At 45.9% G+C, this 26,119-nt stretch overlaps 1 long non-coding RNA gene across 1 annotated transcript; it reads left to right on the forward strand.

The window, feature by feature from the left end:
- Positions 1–64: 64 nt before the first annotated feature.
- Positions 65–23,215, forward strand: LOC143770152 (uncharacterized). The gene is made up of 3 exons (XR_013214559.1): positions 65–187; positions 21,732–21,942; positions 22,201–23,215. It is a non-coding gene; the product is annotated as an uncharacterized LOC143770152 (long non-coding RNA).
- Positions 23,216–26,119: the final 2,904 nt, after the last annotated feature.

A 26,119-nucleotide genomic window follows, 5' to 3' on the forward strand; every position in this document is an offset into this window, starting at 1 on the left:
AGCAGCATCCCCCGAGCTCCCCCAAATGCAGAAGGGAACCGGGCAGGCAGCAGGTGAGCAGCTGCTGGGGGGGACACAGTCAGTTCTCAGTGTGAAGACCCCCGGAGATCAGCAAATAATCCCCCATCAGAAGGCAATTAAAGCGGCAGCGGACGGGAATGGGAATAGTGAAGTTCCTCATCAACAGGTAAGGAGGCGACGAGTCAGCTGCGGCGGAGGCATGGAGCTGGGTGCTGCCCAGCGTCTGCATCTGTATGCACCAGCAGTGTACACGGCACATGACATATATAACATAGGGTGGGTGGCCGGGGGTCCACATATATCGCAGCCTGACATCCAGACAAAGGGATCATATCACGATCCAGCAGTGAAGGCGTTAACCTGCAGGTTCTGACCCATCTTCTGCCCAGGGAGGTCAGTTCTGACGCATTTTAACCCTTTCAGCAACAGGTGTAGATGCTTCGAGGGGACGTCAAACCATTTTTGTGACTACTTTCGAGGCTCTGGTCATCACTTTATGCGAGAGTTTTTTATGCAATGTTTTTAGCAAGAAAGGCATGCCCCAGTCCTTCTGCCCCAGTCTTGTGAAAAACATTAAATAGAAAAAAATTCTGGTGTAAATAGATGCCGGCCATCCATTGTCACCTCACCTCTAGGGAGGTGAGGTAATTGGTGCAGACGGGCACGTGGGGGTCAATTACCACGGGATAAAGAATCGCTGTCATGGAGGATTGTCATACAGACCCAGAGACTACAATACCCATCATCCTGCTGAAGTTATCTGATGCACAAAACACAAGAGCAGCGATCAAGCATGGAGCGCTGCCCTACTGGAGGTAGCAAGCCTCAAGTGTATGGAGTGCCATGATGACCAGGGCAAGTAAAACCAGTTCAATTCTTTTGCTACTTTCTTGCCCCTGTCCCAGTACCTTGCAGGTCGCAGTGCGGCACCATTTAATGGCCTCATGGACAGCAGCACACCAAGCAGACCCGCACCTTATAAGTCAAGGGGTGCTCCAAAAAAAAGCCCACCTCCCCGCTACCATCCCTATATCATACATCTTTCACAAATACATTACAATTATAAGGACAGGAAGCTCTAACATATAGATGCAAAACAGATGTACAAAACAGACACGTGAGGTGATTGCGTAAATATGTGTTTTTAAAGCACACTTAAAAATGTGAGGGCTAGGGTCAGTGGCAGAACGGAGGGCACGGGTAGGGTGATGGACCGAGAAGATGGAGGAGATGTAGGGTGGTGCTGAGCACTATGTGGGTGATAGGTAAGTCTGTATTGTACTCTGTAGCAGATGGGTAACTAGTGTAATGACTGGTACAAGATGGAGGCATCGGTGTAGCGGCTGGACAGAAATACAACCCTGGATGCCGCATCCAGGATGGATTGGAGAGGGGAGAGTTTTTGGTTAGAAGACGACCGATCAGAAGAGAGTTCCAATAGTCCAGACAAGAATGAATAAGAGCAATAGAAAGAGTTTTGCCTTTTCAAAGGTGAGAAAAGGTGAGATTCTGGAGATGTTTTTTTAGATGCAGGTGACATGAGAGAGTGAGTGATCAGGTGTAGGGAATAAAGGAAAGTTCTGTGTCAGATATAACCCCAAATGAGCGGGTATCAGGGACTCGCTGACACTTTTCAGCCTGGGGGGCAATCACAAGGCAGTGACCCTCGAGTTGCAGTGGCCCACCTCTGCGCTTCTTATCTCTGTCCACTGTATTAAAGAAGCAGAGACAACAGGCTTCTAAAACAGGTTGGTACATAGATATGCGAACAGAACAGATCTTGCTGCATAGATATGGGAGCAGAACCAAGTTTACTGACTACATATACTGTAACAGAAGCAAGCTGACTACATAGACACAAGAACGGAACCAAGATTACTACAGAGATAAGGGAACTGAAAGGAGCTTACTACAGAGATATGCGAGCAGAACCAAGCTTACTACAGAGATGAGGGAGAATAATCGAGCTTACTACAGAGATAAGGAACGGTAAAGAGAGGGGCGCAATAGCGCAGTTACCAAGATAACAATAAGTTTACTGTAAGGTAAAATTCTCACCTTTGCACGTTGTGAGTATGCACAACACATATAGTAAGTAGATAAGAGGGCTGCAGATGGTACCAGACCCGCAAAGGCTCTTCAAGAAATTCTGGATAGGCTATTCAAGATGCCGACAATTCCACGCTCCTCCAAAATCAGGCAAGGGAATCACAGAGTTCAGAAGAGTTGCATACTTATTCAGGGCTATAAAATTACGTCCTGTCCACTTCCTCAGTTACATAGCCAATACTAACCACATGTTATTACTCACATATATAGATTGGGCTGGACATAGAAAAAATGGACGTCAAACACACATGACACCCTGAACGCTGCAGTTATATTTAAAATAAAGACATAAATTTGTTGCATATCTATACAACAGTGATTAAAAATGCAATTTGTTAGCATAAAAATTATATATGACATTCAATTCAATATACATTTTAATTGATTTTTATACAACTATCGATGGTTCTTTAGGTATTCAATTTTTTTAAGATTCAAGGGTCAATCAACAGAATAGCTCAGTGGTCTGTGCCCCGAGGTCCTTTCACTTCCACAATGTTTCCAAGGATGGTAGGTTCTAATCTTGGTCTGCAATTAAGACAAGAGAATTTTACGAAAAAAGTTTTTTTTAATCTTAGCAGACTTTTTATTTCCTTTCTTTTCAATTTTATTTGCAGATAAATCTTACATTTTAATGTCATATATAATTTTTATGCTAACAAATTGCATTTTTAATCACTGTTGTATAGATATGCAACAAATTTATGTTCGTACCGTATTTTTCGGCGTATAAGACGACCCCCAACTTTTCGGGGGTCATCCTATACACCGGGTGTCCTCTTATACAGCGGTGCAGGGAGCAGTCCCGGATGGTTCCCAGGGTCTGGAGGAGAGGAGACTCTCCTTCAGGCCCTGGTATCCATATTCGTGTAAAAAAAAAGAATACAAATAAAAAATATGGATATACTTACCTTCCAACGGCCCCCGGTGTTCTCCTGGCTCTCCGCGATGCATGCTGCGGCTTCCGTTCCCAAGGATGCATTGCGCGCCGCAAAGGACCTTTGTGAAGTCGTGGTCTCCTCTCCTCCAGACCCTGGGAATCATCTAGGACCTCTCCCTGCACCATATGCGGCGACTTCAGAGCTTCGTACCAGGCGTATAAGACGGCCCCTGACTTTTGAGAAGATTTTCAAGGGTTAAAAAGTCGTCTTATACGCCGGAAAATACGGTATTTTAAATATAACTGCTGCATTCAAGGCGTCAGGTGTGTATGACGTCCATTTTTCCAATATCCAGCCCACCCTATATATGTGAGTAATACCATGTAATACAAAAATAGGGAAAAAGGAAAAAATGGGAAGAAAATAAGTCAGCTCACCAATCCCTCAACAGTGCAATGATGTCCACGCACGGAGCCGCCTTGGTCAAGGGCGTAGTCCAGAGCCAGCAATGAAAAAGAAAAAATAATCTCCAGCATGGCAGTGACTAATGCCAATGCCATGACTAAGACCTGATGGTCGAAACGCGTCGGTGTTGACCACCTGGGACCCCCATCTCTTTTTTGCAAATGTTTGCATTTTAAAATGTTGCTAATAAATTGACTTTTTTAGAAGATCCATGCTGGAGATTATTTGTTCTTTTTCATTGCTGAGTAATACCATGTGGCTAGTATTGGCAATGTATCTGAGGAAGTGGACAGGACGTCCACGAAACGCGTAGTTTTATAGCCCTGAATAAAGTATGCCTCTCTTCTGAACTCTGTGATTCTTTTGCCTGATTTTGGAGGAGCACGGAATTGTCGGCATCTTGAATATCCTAGCCAGAATTACAGAGATAAGGAAGCAGAACCGAGCTTACTACAGAGATGAGGGAGAAGAACCAAGCTTACTACAGAGATAAGGAAGCAGAACGGAGCTTACTACAGAGATAAGGGAGCAGAACCGAGCTTACTACAGAGATAAGGAAGCAGAACCGAGCTTACTTCAGATATGAGGAAGAAGAACTGAGGTTTCTGCAGAGATGAGGGAGAAGAACTGAGCTTACTTCAGAGATAAGGAAGCAGAACCAAGCTTACTACAGAGATGAGAAGGGAGAAGAATTGAGCTTACTACAGCGATAAGGAAGCAGAACAGAGCTTACTACAGAGCTATGGAGCAGAACCGAGCTTACTACAGAGATAAGGAAGCAGCACCAAGCTTACTACAGAAATGAGTGAGAAGAACCGAGCTTACTACAGAGATAAGGGAGAAGAACCGAGCTTACTACAGAGATGAGGGAGAAGAACTGAGCTTACTACAGAGATGAGGGAGAAGAACCGAGCTTACTACAGAGATGAGGCAGAAGAACTGAACTTAATACAAAGATAAGGAAGCAGAACGGAGCTTACTACAGAGGTAAGGGAGCAGAACCAAGCTTACTACAGAAATATGGGAGCAGAACAGAGCTTACTGCAGAGATAAGGGAGCAGAACCAAGCTTACTACATAGATAAGGGAGCAGAACAGAGCTTACTAAATATACTACATAGCTACAGCAACAGAACCAAGCCTCCTACATAGATGCGGGAACAGAACCAAACTTACAGCATACATATAGTACCAGAATCTATATTACTACATCGATACAGTACCAGAACCTAGCTTACTGCTTAGATATGGTACCATAACCGAGTTTACTTACAAACATACATACAACTCCAGAAACATGGAAATGTAAACACACAGTACGGCAGGGGCATTGCTGGGTTCCTAAAAGATCAGGGGCCCAAACCCCAAAGTGCATGTCTCCCAATACGACCTCCCTGTAGCCATTTAAAATAGCATCTATACATATATAATTAAAGTATATCACTGTTGCTAACCAAAAACACACAATGCAAAGACCAATATTATCAAAATTACTACTATAAAAGGCCAAAACAATACGGCAACACAATGTCCACTAACATCATCACTACACAGCGAGCAATGATACCACCATACACCTTCTACTACACAATGACTGAAAAACATTAAGCAGTTACTAAATAAAAAAAAAGAAAAAAAAACTTCTAAAAAGAGTAATATTACCACCTTACAGTAACTGTATATTAGTAGATACCAGTCCCGCAGAACATACATGTGATTACAGTACAGTTATATATAGTAACTTACAGATGACGTTCTTTCTGATTCAGGGCTTTAATTTTTCTTGTCTTGTCCATCTGGCCCAGACCGACATGACAACTTCTCCAGCCACAACTTATCTACACAGATGACAACAAAAACACATTTACCTTCCCACATTTCCAGCGACATCTCCATTTATTTTCCCAACCTACAAGAACTCCCCACTCTGTGTGCACCTGCGGCATGGCCCCAATTCTATATATATATATATATATATATATATATATATATATATATATATATATATATATATATATATATATATATATATATATATATATGGCCCCAGTTCTTTCCATATATATAGTATGATGGTCCCAGTTCCCCCATATATATAGTATGATGGCCTCTGTTCTGCCCAAATATATATAGTATGATGGCCCCAGTTCCCCCACATATATAGTATGATGTCCCCAGTGTTAAGTGAGTACACTATATACTAAGGGACTGTACTATACAGTGGGTAAGGAAAGTATTCAGACCCCTTTAAATGTTTTACTCTTTGCTTCATTGCAGCCATTTGGTAAATTCAAAAAAGTTCTTTTTTTCACATTAATGTACACTCTGCATCCCAACTTGACTAAAAAAAAAACAAATGTAGACATTTTTGCAAATTTAATAAAAAAGAAAAACTGAAATATCACATGGTCATAAGTATTCAGACCCTTTGTTCAGACACTGATATTTAAGTCACATGCTGTCCATTTCCTTGTGATCCTCCTTGGGATGGTTCTACTCCTTCATTGGAGGCCAGCTGTGTTTAATTAAACTGATAGGACTTGATTTGGAAAGGCACACACCTGTCTATATAAGACCTCACAGCTCACAGTGCATGTCAGACCAAATGAGAATCATGAGGTCAAAGGAACTGGCCAAGGAGCTCAGAGACAGAATTGTGGCAAGGCACAGATCTGGCCAAGGTTACAACAGAATTTCTGCAGTACTCAAGATTCCTAAGAGCACAGTGGCCTCCATAATCCTTAAATGGAAGATGTTTGGGACCACCAGAAGTATTCCTAGACCTGGCCGTCCAGCCAAACTGAGCAATCATGGGAGAAGAGCCTTATTGAGAGAGGTAAAGATGAACCCCAAGATCACTGTGCCTGAGCTCCAGAGACGCAGAAGGGAGATAGTGCAACAAAGTCAACTATCACTGCAGCCCTCCACCAGTCAGGCCTTTATGGCAGAGTGGCCCGATGAAAGACTCTCCTCAGTGCAAGACATATGAAAGCCTGCAAAGAATTTGCTAACAACACATGAAGGACTCCCAGACTATGAGAAATAAGATTCTCTGGTCTGATGAGACGAAGAGAGACCTTTTTGGTGATAATTCTAAGCAGTATGTGTGGAGAAAACCAGGCACTGCTCATCACATGCCCAATACAATCCCAACAGTGAAATGTGGTGTCAGCATCATGCTATGGGGATGTTTTTCAGCTGCAGGGACAGGACGACTCGTTGGCATTGAAGGAAACATTAATGCGGCAAAGTACAGAGATATCCTGGATGAAAACTTCTTCCAGAGTGCTCTAGACCGCAGACTCGGCCGAAGGTTCACCTTCCAACAAGACAATGACCCTAAGCATACGGCTAAAATAACAAAGGAGTGGCTTCAGAACAACTCTGTGATCATTCTTGACTGGCCCAGCCAGAGCCCTGACCTAAACCCAATTGAGCATCTCTGGAGAGACCTGAAAATGGCTGTCCACCAACGTTCACCATCCAACCTGACAAAACTGGAGAGGATCTGCAAGGAAGAATAGCAGAGGATCCCCAAATCCAGGTGTGAACAACTTGTTGCATCATTCCCAAGAAGACTCATGGTTGTACTAGCTCAAAAGGTTGCTTCTACTCAATACTGAACAAAGGGTCTGAACACTTATGACCATGTGATATTTCAGTTTTTCTTTTTTAATAAATTTGCAAAAATTACTACATTTGTTTTTCTTCAGTCAAGATGGGGTGCAGAGTGTACGTTAGTGAGGAAAAAAATAAACTTGTTTGAATTTACCAAATGGCTGCAACAAACAGTGAAAAATTTTAAGGGGTATGAATACTTTCCGTGCCCACTTTACATAATAAATGTATACACTATATATTAATGGACTGTGCTATACATAAGTACACTATATACTAAGGGACTGTACTATACATAATGATTATATTTTATATATTAAGGGACGGTGCTGTACATAAGTGAGTACACTATCTACTAAGGGACTGTGCTATACATAATACGTGATACACTATATACTAAGGGACTGTGCTATAATAATAAGGCTACATTCCTGTATCCGTGTGCAGTCTATCGGTATGCTGCCCGCTTTAACAGACATGTAAAAGCAGGCAGCATGTCCTATTCTGATCCTCAAAATCAAATCAGAACAGGACTTTCTCTGACCGTCAAAGATCACATTCTCAGAGCCGTGACTTTCATGGATGTGTGTATGGATCTATAAAACTCTACAAGTCTATGTGCTGTCCGATAAAAAAATCTGGTAGTACACAGACATTTCACACAAGGGTGAGAACGTTGCCTAAGGGATTTTACAGATAACATTATCCCTCCAACTCATACAGTACAGATACAGAATAATATTTACATCCAGGCACTTACCACTGACGTCTCGTCTGATTAGAGCCATTTTCTGCTGTTTCTTCTCTATCTGGACAGACCTTCATGTTGACATCTCCCAGCCACGTCTCGTCTTGTCACAATGATCGATGCAGCCCTGAAAATAAAAAGGTCGCATATATTCTATACATACATGTCTTCCCTGCACTGTGCCCCTGACTACAGATATGTACCCCACCATTAATATACTTTTAGCCACCCACCAATCAAAATATACAGTGATAAGCAGCACTGTGTTCCCTCATTAACTATAATCTCCGCCACCCGATAGATATTAATTATTCAGTCTGTGACTCTCCCCAAATAACTGTAAGGCTATGTGCAAATGCTACCTTTTTGTTACGGGAAATATACATTTTGTAGTACAAGAAAAGTGAATGAGATCCCTGAAGTCTCATGCACACGTTGCTTATTTTTCCTTGCAGATTTGCAGCAGATTAAAATTTTAATACTGTCAGTTCTTGCACCATATTTCACCCATACTAATGAGTGGGGAAAATATGCACAACACAACATGCAACACAAGCATATAAAAAACATGGCAAAGCACGTAGCCTTAGTCCCCGTTCTGTGTCCTCATCATTCATTGTAAGCACTTGATAACATCATAATGAATTTGGGGGTGAGAGAAGGCGCTATCAGGTACCAAACATCCTCCGCTATCTCCCAATTCATTACAAATCCCTGACAGCATCTTCTCCCACCTTTCAATTCATTATAAAGTGTCCTATGCACCTTACCCTCTCCTCTCCCAATCCCCAATAAGTTTTAAGTCCCTGATAGCATCACAATTAATTATGAGATTGGGAGGACGCTATAAGGGACTTAGCACCACCCAATTCATTGTATATCCTTATCTAACATCCTCCTCCCCGTTCATATGTCAATTATAAATCCCTCTCCTCCATCATTGTCCTTCCCTCACCTCCAACATTGCCCTCTCCTCCACCTCCATCATTGTCCTCTCCTCCATCCACATAATTGTTCTCCACCACCTCCATCATTGTCCTTCCCACCTCCGTTATTGTCCTCTCCCCACCTCCATCACTATCCTCCCCCACCTCCAGTATTGTCCTCTCCACCACCCACATCATTGACCTCCCCCACATCTATCATTGCCCTCTCGCCCACCTCCATCATTGCCATCTCCACCACCTCCATCATTGTCCTTCCCCACCTCCATCATTGCCCTCTCCCCACCTCCATCATTGTCCTCTCCCCCACCTCCATCATTGTCCTCTCCCCCACCTCCATCATTGTCCTCTCCACCACCCCAATCATTGTTCTCCCCCTCCTCCATCATTGCCTTCTACCCCATGTCAGGGATACAATATTGTCAGGACTTTCTTAATCCCACAAATCCCTGGTAACACTGGCTGGGAATGTGCGGCGCCCCAGCACCGCCGCAGGGCCGAGGGGTACCCGGAGCCGGGCCTCTAGTTCTCAGTCTCGGGGTTGTCACGGTGGCTAGACCCGGTCCGTGGCCCTGTCCGTCAGTGGGGGACGTCCGGTGTAATAGGTGGTAGTAATGGTAGCGATGGAGCGGTGCGGTTGTGGGGTGTAAGTCGCGGTAAATAACGAGGACACCAGGTTGCAGTCTCTTTACCTCTTTACTGGAGATCTCTGAGTCCTCAGTCCAGAACACGGTTCACCAGGCTACGCAAGTCCGGCCGGTCCAATGGCACCTCCAGAGTTCTCCTCTCAGGTGGAAATCTGTGCCTTCCTTCTAGCGCTATGTGTTGTAGTCCTTCCCTGCTGTGCTCACGGAAAGTAACCCCACAATGGTTGTGTCTGTTTCTTAAGTTCCCTCACAACTCGATTTGATGTTCCTCTGTAATCCACCCCTTCCCTGTATTCAGGTTGGAATGGCACCCGTTTGTCAGGTAGGCCTGGAGTTCTTCCGGGACCCTAGAGTCGCCCCTCTCCCGCAATTGCCCCCCAAGACTTCATAGGTGATATGTGGTAGACAGCCCGCCTGAGACCGACTGTCCTGCCGCTGTTTGGAGTATGGCTTGAAGCTGTATTCTAATCCACTCCCTCGGCGTTCCGGCCACCGGTATTGCGCCTCAGCAGGGTGCTGCCTCTTTCAACAAAACCCCTGCTGGTATTCTCCTTCTGCTTGATCTCGTTTCTCACTCAGCACAATCTATCTCGCTTCTAGTCCTTTCTTGAGTCCCGCCGCTTCCAGGAGCCTGCGCGGACCCGTTACGTTCTTTCAATGCCAAGCCTCTGCCAGGATCCCACCCCTGGCAGAGACCCTACAGTCTCTCCCTTCACAACACCCCCTGCCACAGGGTGTTGCTCTGTTCAATCCCGTCAGCGTTCTGTTCTAACTTCCTGCCTGACCCCCAGTTTACCCACTATGGTGGGGAGTGGCCTAATGAATAGCACCCTTAGCTCCCCCCGGAGGCCCAGCTATGAAACATATTGGTGTCTGTGATACCTGATTGGAGGAACTCCTTCGGTGCCATCGAACGTACCATGGCTCCCCTTAGCGGCGAAGCCACAGCACTGCAACGACCAGGACTCTGGGGCGCTGCACTCCCCCCTGGTTAAACACAGTACTCCGGGACTGGGAAGAAAAACAACAATACAGATTAGCAAAAAGACATACAATTTTGTTGAGTGCAAAACGATAAGTATACTTGAACAGGCTTCCCTTTATGGGAGGTGAGGACACTTTTAACGTTACAAACATGGTCAACATTATAAATTACAGGCTATGCATAACTCCTGTTACCCAACCGGGTATTCTACTTAGTGCAAATTCTGGAACAATAAATTAACATTGCCTTTAAGAAACATACACTCTTAGTTTACCAAAGGCCTTCCTATAATCACATTACAGGGTAAGGTAACTTCACATTCTCCTACTTTGAACCTGCAGGACCGCCTGTCCCTATGGCACCAGACCTACTGCCTCTCCTTTCTTTTACAGGACCGCCCCGTTCAGCCAGGGCCTACTGCCTTTCGCTACTATACATAGTATAGACATAACATTCCTTTCGTTTAAAGAACTCTGAGCCCGCTCTACTCGGCTCCTTTAAGGACTCACTCTCTAACCCCTACGGGTTCGCCTTCTGTCCTTAGTAACAAAGTAACTTTCTATGGGGACGCAGGGTTGACCTTCTATCCTCACCTTCATCATTACTTCCTTACTTTCAGCTATGCAGATCTCTATCTCTACCCCTACGGGCTCTCTGCATCTTTTCTTTCTGCAAAACATTATTTAGATTTCACATTTCAACAAATTCAACACATATAACTTAGCATGTAAAACAGTTACATTTCTTTTTCAAGCTTCATTATCACATTACTGTTCTAAAACAGTATCGCTTTCAAGTTCAATTCCACGCATCCCCTTTAAGAGGGGATCAAGCCTTTCTGAGGTAGCTCGTCTTCTCAGCCTACCAGTCCACGCAAAGGCTCTGGAATGGCATCTTCGCAAAGTGTCTTTAACTAGAACCGGTAGGAAAGGTATCTTCACAAAGTGTCTTTGGCTCAAACCAATAGGGCAAATATCTTCGCAAAGTGTCTTTGGCTAAAACCAGTAGGGAGCACCTTTAAGAAGGTGCAAACTATTTACAAAAGAAAGTTCGAATCATGCACAGTCCATGATTTCTGCAGTTTGTGTAACTTGGTGCAAAAACTTCAAGAAAAAGAAAAACAAACAAAGGGGATCCCGGGTCAACAAAGGGATCCATTAACCCTAGACAGGTTTAGCAGCAACTCAAAAGAACAAACAGTAACTATTTACATTTTCACAAAGCGAAATCTTACTCTTCTTTCAGAAGTTTCCATGAGGCGCCACCTGGCGGGCGGACCCCTGCAATTCAGGTTTCAGGTCCACTCCCGCTGCCAGATACACCCCATGGGTTCGGGTCTGTTGCACGACCAGGTCGTGCGCGGCGATCAAGGTCTGTGTCCCCACTTCTCTCTGTGCTGGTACATCCGGAACATCGGTCACTCGAAGGGGCACCTCCTTAGGCACGACGGTGGTGGCGGCGATCGGGTGGCAGATCGCAAGTTCTGTGGTCAGGCAGGTGGGGCCGACCAGGGTGGTTACAGATCGGTCACACGGCGGCACTTTGGCCACAGGGGCTGGTTTCTCTTTCTTGTAGACGTTCAGAGCGAACCACCCCTTTTCCCCAAGATGCCGGGTGTAGGTAACACTGTCTCCCGGATAGAGGTCTCGATCGGGGTGACCCTCTCTAAGGTGTGACTCGACATCCCGTCGGTTAACAAAGACCTCCGCGTATAGCCCCGGTTCTTTAATGAAGCCCCAGCCTCTTTGGAGTTTAAAGACGGTGATGATGCCCTGCCTGCGCGGGGCCTGGTGAGTGGTGGGGTCCTTACGGGCCCGGTCCTTGACCGCCAAATCTTTTTGATGGTAGGCCTCCCGTTTAGCCTGATGTGTTTCCTCTTCCTCTCGCCACCGCTGTTCTAGCTGGATCTGGTATTCTTCCCAGCTTAGGGCCTGTACCATTTCTCCCTTCTGGGTCTCCACCCCGGGGAACCCCATGAGATTGGATCCAGGGTTCACCCAGCGGCACACCGTGCGCTCCGCGCTGACCTCACACGGCAAGGGAGTAGGGGTGATTGGGGCTCGCATACGGTGTTCCATGCCCGTGGCTTCCTCCCATGGTAACAGGCGCTGAAGTCTATGGGTCCCCGGGAGAGGTGGTGCTGCTACGGGACCCACTAACACACCCTCTGCTGGTGGGGCAGGATCGGCGGACTCACCCACTGGTACGATTCCACTTTCCGCAACAGGTCCCGCTGGTTCTTCCGATGTCCGGGAATCCACTGCCGGTCCCACCTGATGCGGGGCCTGGACTCTTACATGCAGTTGGAGGAGCTGGTTATATAAATCCTCCATCTCGGCTCTCAGGAATTTGGTGTTATCCACGGAGGACAGGCTGCTGGGCTCATCCGGGTAGTCAGGGGAGACTTCCACTTCAACTCCGCTGTCGGGTTCGGAGCTGCTGGCCATAGCGTCCTCCACGTGGGTCGCTTCCTGGTCTTTTTCCCGCTCTCTCCTGCGTGAGCAGTTTCGTTTTCTCTGCCTCCGCCCCCCATTAAGGATTAGGAGGCGGATCTCTGCTGCTGACGGACACGTCCTCACTGCACAGAAATATTTAGACTGGGCGGCCATTATTCTTCGCGCTCTCCAGCTCGTCTACGCCCACTCCACGCCCCTCTTCTCTTCCTGCGCTTTCCTCAGCGCTGCAATGGCGGCGGATTTTGGCGGCAACTGGCGCAGCACAGTCTTTGTAATAAAGTACAGTCCAAGCACAACAAATCACAGTCTCTAGGCACACATGACCTGATTCTTCAGGCTTAAGTAGATCCTGTTCGTGACGCCAAGTCTGCGGCGCCCCCGCACCGCCGCAGGGCCGAGGGGTACCCGGAGCCGGGCCTCTAGTTCTCAGTCTCGGGGTTGTCACGGTGGCTAGACCCGGTCCGTGGCCCTGTCCGTCAGTGGGGGACGTCCGGTGTAATAGGTGGTAGTAATGGTAGCGATGGAGCGGTGCGGTTGTGGGGTGTAAGTCGCGGTAAATAACGAGGACACCAGGTTGCAGTCTCTTTACCTCTTTACTGGAGATCTCTGAGTCCTCAGTCCAGAACACGGTTCACCAGGCTACGCAAGTCCGGCCGGTCCAATGGCACCTCCAGAGTTCTCCTCTCAGGTGGAAATCTGTGCCTTCCTTCTAGCGCTATGTGTTGTAGTCCTTCCCTGCTGTGCTCACGGAAAGTAACCCCACAACGGTTGTGTCTGTTTCTTAAGTTCCCTCACAACTCGATTTGATGTTCCTCTGTAATCCACCCCTTCCCTGTATTCAGGTTGGAATGGCACCCGTTTGTCAGGTAGGCCTGGAGTTCTTCCGGGACCCTAGAGTCGCCCCTCTCCCGCAATTGCCCCCCAAGACTTCATAGGTGATATGTGGTAGACAGCCCGCCTGAGACCGACTGTCCTGCCGCTGTTTGGAGTATGGCTTGAAGCTGTATTCTAATCCACTCCCTCGGCGTTCCGGCCACCGGTATTGCGCCTCAGCAGGGTGCTGCCTCTTTCAACAAAACCCCTGCTGGTATTCTCCTTCTGCTTGATCTCGTTTCTCACTCAGCACAATCTATCTCGCTTCTAGTCCTTTCTTGAGTCCCGCCGCTTCCAGGAGCCTGCGCGGACCCGTTACGTTCTTTCAATGCCAAGCCTCTGCCAGGATCCCACCCCTGGCAGAGACCCTACAGTCTCTCCCTTCACAACACCCCCTGCCACAGGGTGTTGCTCTGTTCAATCCCGTCAGCGTTCTGTTCTAACTTCCTGCCTGACCCCCAGTTTACCCACTATGGTGGGGAGTGGCCTAATGAATAGCACCCTTAGCTCCCCCCGGAGGCCCAGCTATGAAACATATTGGTGTCTGTGATACCTGATTGGAGGAACTCCTTCGGTGCCATCGAACGTACCATGGCTCCCCTTAGCGGCGAAGCCACAGCACTGCAACGACCAGGACTCTGGGGCGCTGCAAATGTCACAAGTACCACCTCTGGTGATCTTTGGAGTGAACCGCTCTCTGCTGCCCCTATTGTCCAGACAATTACACTATTGGCCGACGATCAACGGAGAAAGCCGCAGTCTGTTCGTCCTACTAGGCCGGCTATCGGAAAATTAATGGTGAGCTTTCGCCATATACACCTCCGGATTCCAACACATGGAATATGTGTACACACCCCGTTATGGTCACAGCTAACTCTCTGATAACTCCAGACTACTCGCCACCACTCACTCTGTTTCTGTCAAATGGACAATGTATGTAGAATGTAAGTCCGCAAGGACAGGGTCCTCTCCCCTCTGTACCAGTGTGTCACTGTAAACCTGTTTACTGTAAATGATATCTATAACCCTGTATGTAACCCCTTTCTCATGTACAGCACCATGGAATTAATGGTGCTATATAAATAAATAATAATAATAATATGGTAGCTTATGGTTTTGAGGCGTAGTTTACAGAACAGAACTATTAAATGTTATAGTTAATCCAAAGGGAGGCAGCGTTTATGAAAAATATACAAAAGATTTTACAACGGGGACAAAACTATACAGCATAAACAGTTACAAAAAATAAAAGGGATTAACAGGAGAACTTACTACACCGATCACAGACAATTCAGTTTAGCCGAACGACAGCGCTTCGATTTGGCCGTCTATAAACAGGGCCCCTGCATACACGATATGTAGCTCTCTGCATGAACGCTGATGATAATTGGGATTGATCTTTTATCAGACCCCGAGTCCCACAAACACACCCCTCTGTGATGACTTCGCAAGAGCCCGGTTGTGGGCTGGACTCAGCGCTTCATGATTTTAGGAAATCCCAATTTATGCAATAATTCCTCATAGTGTGATCACAGAAGGTCGAGACTGATGTGATCTTTTGTATCAGGATTTTATCTACGCGAAGAGACCAAACATGGGTTAGCTGCTGGTGGTTATATGGCCCCTATGAATTTGGGGCTTTTTTGTGTGGGTTATAATTATGAGAAAAATATGGGTATTTTTGTGTAGTTATCCTAGTGCTTACAAAGTATGTCTCATTAACACTGGATGTATAGAAATTCCAATATTCCATATTTTCTCCAGGAGACATTCTGTCTGCACTCTCATTGTACTGCTGTGACCATGGCTATTTGTAAAGGGTGCGAGATCTTCTTTGATCCACTTCAGACACTAATAAGATTTTTCCTGTCTCTCTCTGTGGACAATACACATCCTCTTCAGTCACCTGGACATATAGAGGAATCTTCACATTTTAATTAATCTGTGTCACTGCCAGTTTACATAAAGGCATCCACCTTTTGTTTCCTCAAGACAAACGTCAGATGAAAGAAAAAAAAGAAGAGGTATATGAGGGACCTCAAGGATTTTTTATATTTTCTATGACACCTCCCCCTTTTTGAGGTAGCATAGGGGCCGATTAACAGATCGCCCCTTAAGCCTACCTTACAGCCCACCCTTCCTGGATCCCATAATACCCTCTCCGTTGGGAATTCAGAGATAGGCTTCTCCAGGGGGTTTACTCAGCGTTTGCCAACAGGTCTGGGACTCCTGGCTAGGAGTAGCCAAAAGTGATGCTAAGGCCCCAAACTTACAGGAACCCTCTGTGACCTGTTCTGGGTCAATCACAGGTCCTGTTATCCCACTTGATGATGAGAGTCCAGAAGACAAGATGTTTCCTGCATTCTGGGCTCTCGGGTCGCGGGTGACAGCGCCTGTACAGGCTGTCTCCCTGGGGTATCACACTTTCCTATTTGTCCGACAGGCTGTGGGACACACCTGCCCACCACCTTGACTGACTGTGGACACAATTTTCCCACCCCTCTGACAGGCTAGCTAGGGGTACCTTTCCCCTATCCTCTTGAAAGACAGGGAGACACACATTTCCCTCACGCTGCCCAGCTGTATGACATACCTTTCCACACCCCGGACGGGCTGGGGGTAAGACCTTCTCTGGCCTCCTTAGAGGCTTTGCTAACTGTGGAGCAGCTACCACTGGCCATGTCACGGTCCATCGTGCCATTGATCAGCTGCATGCGACCACCTTCCTTATGATCCCCATGCTTCTCCCTATCCTTTTCCATTATCTCTGGAGCTGTGCCAATCATGAAACAGCTACCACCAGCCATGTCAAAGTCCGTCGTGACACTGGTCAGCTGCATGGGACCACCTGCTCCCCCCCAGACTGCCTGATCTCCGGGCCTGCTCCCATCGCTCTTAGCACTTATGCTGGCTCCTTTTAGGGGATCCTCAGCAACACTACCATGCAGTGTGACGTGGCTAAGTTCTCCTTTACCACAACACACATTTTCTTTATACATGACATTAACATTATGGACACTTGCATGACATATCAGATCTGGGAGGGTTGTCAGGGATGTATCAGGCAACCAACCGTCCCATATCAGTTCCCAATAAAACATTAGTGGGAAGATTCCCCGACACCCCCACTTCCTTTATCCCCCTTCCCGCACTCCAATCCAGAAAAACCTGGGCCATTGGTAAGGGACGGCGAACACCCCCAAAACTGGTCAGGGTCTTCCCAGGAAAGAGTTCCTCCGGTAACACAAACTCAGGGAGCACAAGAGTTCATTCTGTGCCGGTGTCCTTGAGCCCAACAGTAATGGTGTTGCCCACAGTAACTGGTTGCAAATTCTCACAGGCTCTCCCAACCGCCCCACCCACAAAAAGAATGGCTGCACTAGGCCCTGGGGCCTCAAGGTGTGGGGTTCATCTTCTGCCTCTCCGGGCAGACAAGGCTGATGTGACCGGTCCAGTCACAAGTATAGCAGCGCTGGGAGTCATATGCAAGCCGGGTGCTGGAAGATGGGGCCAGACCCCCTGAGAGACGGCTGGCAGGGGCACTGGGACTGGTTGTCAGCTTACCCCCTTTCCAGCTGGTGACTGCTGACTTCCGCACCTCCGCTGTATGATTGGCCTCCTACGCATCGGCGATCTGTATGGCCTTGGTGGCCTCCTTTCCCTCCCATTCCAGCACAAACTGTCTCACCACCATGGAACAAAAATGAATAAATTGGTCCTTCACTATCAGATCCTTCAGTTCCTCAAAGGTGGTGACTGACAGTCTGTGGACCCACTGCTCAAAGTTGGTTCTGCTGCTCAAATATCTGGCATAGTTAGGTTAGTATATGGATTGAATGAGAACGTCAGTTTTGGAGAGATTCAGTTTCAGAAATAAGGAAGACGTGATATTAGAGACAGCAATTACTGGTATTTTACATTAAGGTGGGGTGATGTCAGGAGACGACGTGCATAATTGGGGGTCATCACCATAGAGATGGTACTGGAAACCAAATCTGCTCATGGTTTGTCCAATAGGGGCAGTATATAAGGAGAAGATGAGGAGGCCTAGGACTGATTCTAGGAGAACCCTCTATATATATTTCAGAAGTCTCATGCCCACAAGAACAGCACAGTTTCTGAAATCTGCAGCATGTCAATTCTTTCAGTGTTTTGCAATGTTTTTTTTACCCATAGAAGGCAATGAGAAAGTGAAAAACGCTGCCAATAACACAACACATATTCTGCAGCGTTTTTGGTGAATAGAATTAACTCTATTAAACATGTAGTGTAGACAAAGCACAAGCACAATCTGCTCAAAAGAATGCTATAAAAAAACACAAAAAAAACGTGAGTATACTTGTAGAATGCAGCATTTTTATTGCCAATAGAGCAGTTTTTGCTCCAGAAAAAAAAATACAGCAAAAACGCTGTGTGTGGACAACGAATAATCCCCCAACCTAAAAACCAAACCCAGAATGCTACGCTGTGTGTTAGCTACATCAAAGTAATTTGCAACAAGAGACAGCAGTATGATCATTGACTGGGGGTCCTACTGCTCAGACCCCCATCAGTTTTGAGCATGGGAGTTTCAAGGTTTTCTGATGAGCAGTCATGAACCATTGTGCCTTCTGCACTCTACCACTTTTGATCACCAAGACAAAATGTCCCCAATACAAGCCCCATTACATTAGGGCTTATTACACTAGTCATATCAAATCCATTTCCTTTACAGACACTGAACCAGCAGGGATTGAAGGGAAATGAGAGCTTCAGAAATAAGAAAGCAATGGCAAAATCGTGATTGCAGCTCTACCTAAAGCACAAGACATGATTTAGCTCAAGCTGAATTTTGCAGACTCTGAACCAGCAGGGTGTGAGTTATGAGTCCACAAAGGCACTGGCAAAATAGCGACTTGTGCAGCAAGTGTTTTTGTAAGATCGATGTATGAGAATGTGTATCACACATCCAGGCTGGCACTTGGCAGCTGCTGGCAACAGACTCGGGTACTGTTGTGCTCACATAAGCAGATAATTAATATGTATTTACTGCCGGAAAAGCCAAAGTGGTCTAATCACAGGCTGCTGCGCACACTCATCCGCCGCGATGAAGAACACCCTACATTATCGGTCAAAGATCGTGTTCCCACAGACAGTTTCATATTCATCCAAATTACACACCCGTCCTCTACTGCAACACATTAACAAGATTGTAAATTGCTGTAAGATGAATCCAGAAGATTCACTTTTTTTGCAGCATCAAAGTAATATATTAAGTCTGTTGTAAAGTCTGTTTTTCTCATAATTAAATTGTGATTTTGCTCAGACACAGAACCAGCAGGGATTGAAGATACATGCTATAGAATTAAGAAGGCCATGGTATAATAATGACTACTGTTCTGTGCTGGTAGTAAAAAATATGATTTAGCTGAAGGCTTTAAAGCTGAATAGTTGCTGAATAGTTGCCTAAGGCCGGGATCACAGATACGCGAGATACGGCCGAGTCTCGCAGGTGAAAACCTAGCTCTGGCACCGGCACTCCGGAGTGGAGCGTGCAGCTCCATGTATTGCTGTGCGGCCGCACACTCCACTCTGGAGTGCCGGTGCCAGAGCTAGGTTTTCACCTGCGAGACTAGGCCGTATCTCGCGTATGTGTGATCCCGGCCTAATGCAGACACTAAACCAACAGGGAGTGACGGAAAATGTGAGCTTCAGAATTAAAAATGCAGTAGCAAAATGGTTGACAGCTGTCCTGTGTAATGTGATGCAAAGATGACGTCAAGCAAGCACTGACTAATCAAATGATGCCGGAAGATAAGAGATTTGCGGGCCTCCCATCTAGCTGCCAGGTATCACTGACTTGGATTGCAGTCCCGTGAAACAATCCTCGTTGTAATGTCAGGTCAGCCCCATATACAATTGTATCACATCAACTTGCTGGCAGTTGTTGTTACCAGCCACCATCAGACTGCGGACCATACATGAACCACAGCACAGATGAGACGCAGGCAGGATCACATATTAACTTTTACATCCAGGTAGTTCTCAACCCTTTTGTCTCCAAGTAGTACAGACACCATAATGACTGTGGACAGCCATAGTTCGTCTGCTGACTATCCTCTTCTCTGGTCTCCTGCAAAAAAAACCCGATACCGTCGCCTGAAAAATAGCAGTGTCCTTATCATGTACTATGAATAAAAATATCTAACATACGCTATGCCCCTGATTAAATTATTGCCCCGCATACACTACCTCTCTCTCCATAGAAACCCTCACACACTGCCCTTCTTCATAAAATTCCCCCCACAATATCCTACCCATACTGCCCCTTCCCATAATATCCCCCCAGACTGCCTTTCTCTATAATATCTCCCCACCCTAACACGCTCCATAAAATTCCCCCATGCTTCCCCTCTCCATATTTTCCAAACTTCCTTCTCTTCATATCCCTTCAAAATGACTCTCTCCATAAAATCCCCCCACTTTTCTCCATAATATCCTGCCACACATCCCCTCTACATAATATCCCCCTACATTGCCCCTCTCCAAAATATCCCCCCTACACTACCCTTCTCCAAAATATCCCCCCACACTTAACCTCTCCATATTATCCCCCCACACTGCTCCTCTCCAAAATATCCCCCCACACTTACCCTCTCCAAAATATAAACCCACGCACTTCCCCTCTTCATACTAACCACACTGTCCATCTCTATAATATCCTCCCACAATGTCCCTTTCAATAAAATCCCCGAACACTGCTCCCTCTATATCCTGCCCACACTATCCTTTTCCATAATTTCCTCCCACAAGGCTCCTGCTCTCACTATTTTACCCCCACTTCCCCTTGTGTTGAAACGGTAACACAACACAATCCATAAAATGAATCTTCAGCTTCTATATAGAGCGCTTATTGTCCCCTGTTATGTCCGCCACATCTGTGCCGCCTCTGCAATGACAGCAGAAGTGTCACCTGTCCCGACGCCAAAGTGTATTTCATTGGGAACAAGAAGAAGGGAGCTGGAATCTACTGGTTCTCCGGGGGCTGCAAGAAACCCTTCGGTGGAAGCATGCAGCCCATTGGTCATATGTTGTGCAGGCATGCTATAAGACATGATGTGGATCAATGCTGTAAAGATAAATATTTGTCAGAACAGACACCGAACAAGCAGGGAGTCAGGGAGTAATTTCAATTTTGAAAAAAATGGATCCTGCGAATGATGCCGCTGGATCCGTTTTTTCTCATAGACTTGTATTAGTGCTGGATTGCGCCGGATGGCCTCACGTTTCATCCGTCTTTCACCGGATCCGGCAAAAATTGTTTGTCCGGCATCTGGAAAAAGCGTACCAAGTTACGTTTTCTGTCTGCGGCGAAAAACCGGACAGCGTAGGCGCCGTCCGGCTTTTGCTACAATGGAAGCCTATGGGCACCGGATTGTTTTTTTTTTAACTGAGCATGCTCCGATACAATTGGCCAGCCCCCAATTAGGAAACAGATATAAAGCCTGCCAGGTAGGCCTTCACTCATGCATTTACCAGCCAGCCAGCAAGACACAGACCTGCCACCAGAGCTGAAACCTGCCACCAGAGCTGAAACCTGCCACCAGAGCTGAAACCTGCCACCAGAGCTGAACCTGCCCCCAGAGCTGAACCTGCCGCCAGAGCTGAAATCTGCCCAAGGCCTGCCAGCAGCCAGCGAGACAGCAGCCAGCCAGCCACAACCTGCCAGCAGCCAGCCATGTCTTCTTCTGGGAGCCTTCACCCGCGTGAGCAGGCTCACAATTGGTACGTTTCTTACATGCATCGCAGAACCACATCATCACAGACATCACAGTACACACAACACAAAAACAGATCATTACAGACATCACAGTACAGAGGCCCTCAAAGCGCCTCCCTGGGTCATCGGAATAAGCGTCAGGGCGGTCGCCATCAAGTACCTTTTTTTTTCCACTTTATGTTGTTGTTTTGAGTCTAATGTCTTTGTTTTTTGTCTTTTTTTACAGGCTTCACAACGTGCTCCTGATTCGGACGGTGAGGAGGCCGGTCTAGATATCGACCTCCTCATCGATCTAATCCGAGAGCGGGAGCTGCTGTGGAATATGGGGGACCGCCGCCACGCTGATCAAGGTGTGACCCGTCGGCTCTAGGAGGAAGTTTGCCACAAAGTTGTGGAACATTAGGAGGACCTTGATGTTTGGGCCCAGAATCAAGCATGTAAGTATTCACAGTTCAGTTATGTGGCAGCATGTAATGTGTTGTATACTAACCAATTTGTGCTTTCACTTTACAGGGGACAGCGTTATCAAGCAGTAGCGGTCACTTAGGGACAAAACAAAACAGCTGACATGTCGCGGCTTTGAGGTGGGCTCACCGCCGGAGCCCACCTCAAAGCAGGAGATCTGCCAGCTAACGTACTATTCCGTCAGCTGGCAGAAAGGGGTAAATTCCTTTTTTTTTTTCTTTTTTCCACAGCACCGCCTGCAGCACTCGGGAGCCTGCAGATTTGAACCCTTCGGAAGCAATCCCTCAGGAGTCCGCCACCGAGGGACACTTTGACAGTCCCGGCCCATCTGCACCTTCCCAGCCTTCCCTCACATCTGATCCCTCGGTCCCATCCACCAGCGCTGGAGCATTGTGACCGACTTCATTACATGAAGCTGCTGGTGAGGATATAGCTTTTCCCTTATCTCACCCCTCTGACACTGCTGCCAACTCTAGAGCACCTGTGGGTTCTGGGCGGCAGCGCCAAAGGGGTCAGGAAAAGAGCTATGCGCCCGAGTTCTTGCATCTGAATGCAGCCTTCCAGAACTGTCTCAAACTGTTGTCTGAGCAAATAACTGCAGGATTTAATTTGCTCAGCAACAGTATTCTTGAGTTGCACGTCTGGATAGGATGCATTCGGATGCAAGTAAATCGCCAAATCATTCCTTTTTCCAGGCAGTACTCAAGCGCATAGACAAGCTATCTCCTGACCAGCAGATGCATGTAATGCAAGCCTGCCAGTTTGCCCTAGCACATGTTACCCTCAAGCCCCTTCACCCACCACGGTAGTTCCTCCCGCACCTGCACCCCCTCCAGCCACTGTCCCTCCTCCCCCTCCTATACAATACCAGTTTCCTGCCCCGTACCAGCTTCAAGCCCCGTACCAGCATCCTGCACAGTACCAGTTCCCAACCACAGCATCTGTGCCTCCACTACCTGCCCAACGTGTACTCCCTGCCCACTCCCACAAGTCTCCTTCCACACCCATCATGCCCCAAACACAACCCACTTCTCCACCCACCACCTCTTCTGCCTCCCAATTCTCCACTCCACCCCTCAAGCCTTCCAAATTCCTAACACTACTTCTGGTTTTACGTCCACACGTTCTCTTTCTTTCTCCACCCCTTCACCTTCTGTTTTTCCTCCTGATCCATCACCACCACAATCCTCTCTCCACACTCCCACTGTCGAAGTGTCCCAATCAGACAGCCCCTCCAGTATTATCTCCACCCCACACTACCTAAATTTATAAAAAAATTGTAAGACTTTTGTAAATAAAACAATTTTTTGGTTTACAAAATTTTGTCTTTCATTTATTAAATTATAAGGTTAAATACTTTGGGTAAAACAAGGTACAATACTTTGGGAAAAACAGGTACAAAACTTTGGGAAAAAAGGTACAATACTTTGGGTAAAACCCAACCAGGTACAATACTTAGGGTACAATATGGAAAAAAGTTTGGGTGAAACCCAACCAGGTCCAATACTTTGGGTAAAACCCAACCAGGTCCAATACTTTGGGTTACAAGGGTAGAGACTATTTGTTCAAACTATTTCATCCTGCCGGTGTACTCTTCCTTGAGGTGAAATAAAGTATTCAGCAAATTTGTCCCTCATTCTGGAAACTGACACAGAACTTTTAAAAGTAATGTTATGATAATCATTCAAGATGGTTTATTCAAACTGTTCATCAATGGAAATCTGTTCCTTGCATATTACGAAATTGTGCAGGACCACACAAGCTTTCACCACCTCGTCAACAGTGTCAGCCTTCAGGTTGATAGCAGTCAACAGAACTCGCCATTTGGCTGTTAGAATCCCAAAAGCGCACTCCACTAGTCTTCTTGCTCATGTTAGGCAGTAACTAAAAGCTCTCTTAGTTGGCGTCAATCCACTACTTGAGTATGGCTTCAGCAGGTACGCTTGGAAGGCTTCATCTCCAACACATACGAAAGGTATTGGTGGCCCAGAGGTTTCAGGCACTCGTCTTGGGGGTGGAAATTGGAAGGTGTTTCCATACAGATGACACCCCATTGCAGACACTTTAAAAACTTGCTAATCGTTGGAGCGGCCATAGGCCCCAATATCAACCGCTATAAATTTATGTTCTGCATCTGCGATGGCCATGAGCACAATGGAGAAATATTTTTTGTAGTTAAAATATTCAGATCCAGATGCAACAGGTTTGACGATGCGGATATGTTTCCCGTCCACTGCACCCAAGCAATTGGGAAACTGACAAATTTGTAGGAATTTGTCTGTGATCTCCAGCCAACTCTCCGTTGTGGGATGTGGTATAAATTTGCCATGTAAAGAGTCCCACAATGCATGGCAGGTGTGCTTCACAATTCCTGATATGGTGGAAATTCCAAGTCTAAACTGAAAATGGAGGGACGAAAGGGATTCTCCAGTTGCAAGGGATCTGTGAAAAAAAGCAAGGCAAAAATTAGCACAAAATACCAGCAATAATATTACAGTTATAAGTCAGCTTTAACAGTAGGAGATACAATAAAAATAATTTAAAAATATCAGAAACAACATTACAGTTATAAATGTGCTTTAACAGGAGGAGATACAATAAAAATGGCTTACCTAAGAGTCACCATCAGACGCTCCACCGGTGAAACTGAGAAGCGGCGCTTCTTTTACACTTTATGTTGTTGTTTTGAGTCTAATGTCTTTGTTTTTTGAGGCCTGTTATTGCGGGCCGTATTGCCGCAATTTTCACGGTCTGCCGCAATAATGGACAGCAAAAAACTTGTGGATCGCCGTTTTTCGGGTTCCTAATACTATAGCAAAAGTATTGGGGAAAAAAATGGCGTTCCCCAAAACTGGAAGTCAGGGTGCACCGCAAAAACAACCTTCCGTTGTTTTTGCGGCCCCATTGACTTACAATGGGGGCCGTGTCCGTAAGCCGTGAAAAAGATCGGGCAGGCTCGATCTTTTTTCATGGCTGTAAATACGGCCCTCACGGCTATACGGCGCTCCGTGGAATTATTGCAACCTGTTTTAGAAATCTATTGGGTCCGCAAAAAACGGGCCACAAAACAACGGTATGTGTAAAAGCCTTATGCAGACACTGAACCAGCAGGCTGTGCAATTTTGCAGTACCAAAATTATGAATGTAGCTCTGTGACTGGTGTGCCAAATGTTTAGTTTTACAGTCTATTGCTACATCATATTTGTATGTACCCTGAACCAGCAAGGAGTTAAGGAAGATGTCAGCTTCAGAACTGAGCAAGCACTTTTAAAATAGTGACTGCAGTTCTGTCAAGTGAGTACAAAGTATATTATATATTTCAGTCAGTGATATCTAGGATGTGGTATTTTAGCGCTCCCTTTATTTTTTTGAGATATATATATATATATATATATATATATATATATATATATATATATACAGATAAACATGTTCCAGTGCAGAAACCCTCATTTCCCAGGAGCTAATCCAATATTTCAGCTCATTAGAGTATATTGCAGCTGCTTTGCTTTCCTGCTTTGTAGACAAGGCTGCACTCTCTGAGCATAGACAGAAACATCAGCACCATTTGTCTTGGTTTAAGTAAATGCCAATGGTGAATATATCAGGCTGAGTCTCTTGCACCCTCATTTGTACTTCAGAGAAGCGAGCTGTAAAATCACTTGCATCAGTTAATTCTGCCCCTACGTCTTGAATATAACGAATCTAATACTGCCTTCTATGTACAAGAATATAACTACTATAATACTTCCCCTATGTACAAGAATATAACTACTATAATACTGCCCCTATGTACAAGAATATAACTACTATAATACTGACCCTATGTACAATATAACTACTATAATACTGACCCTATATACAAGAATATAACTAGTATAATACTTCGCCTATGTACAAGAATATAACTACTATAATACTGCTCCAATGTACAAGAATATAACTACTATAATACTTCCCCTATGTACAAGAATATAACTACTATAATACTGATCCAATGTACAAGAATATAACTGCTATATTACTGCTCCTATGTACAAGAATATAACTGCTATATTACTGCTCCTATGTACAAGAATATAACTACTATATTACTTCCCCTATGTAGAAGAATATAACTACTATAATACTTCCCCTATGTACAAGAAT

Source organism: Ranitomeya variabilis, chromosome 1 (assembly GCF_051348905.1).
Source record: "Ranitomeya variabilis isolate aRanVar5 chromosome 1, aRanVar5.hap1, whole genome shotgun sequence".
Taxonomy (NCBI): domain Eukaryota; kingdom Metazoa; phylum Chordata; class Amphibia; order Anura; family Dendrobatidae; genus Ranitomeya; species Ranitomeya variabilis.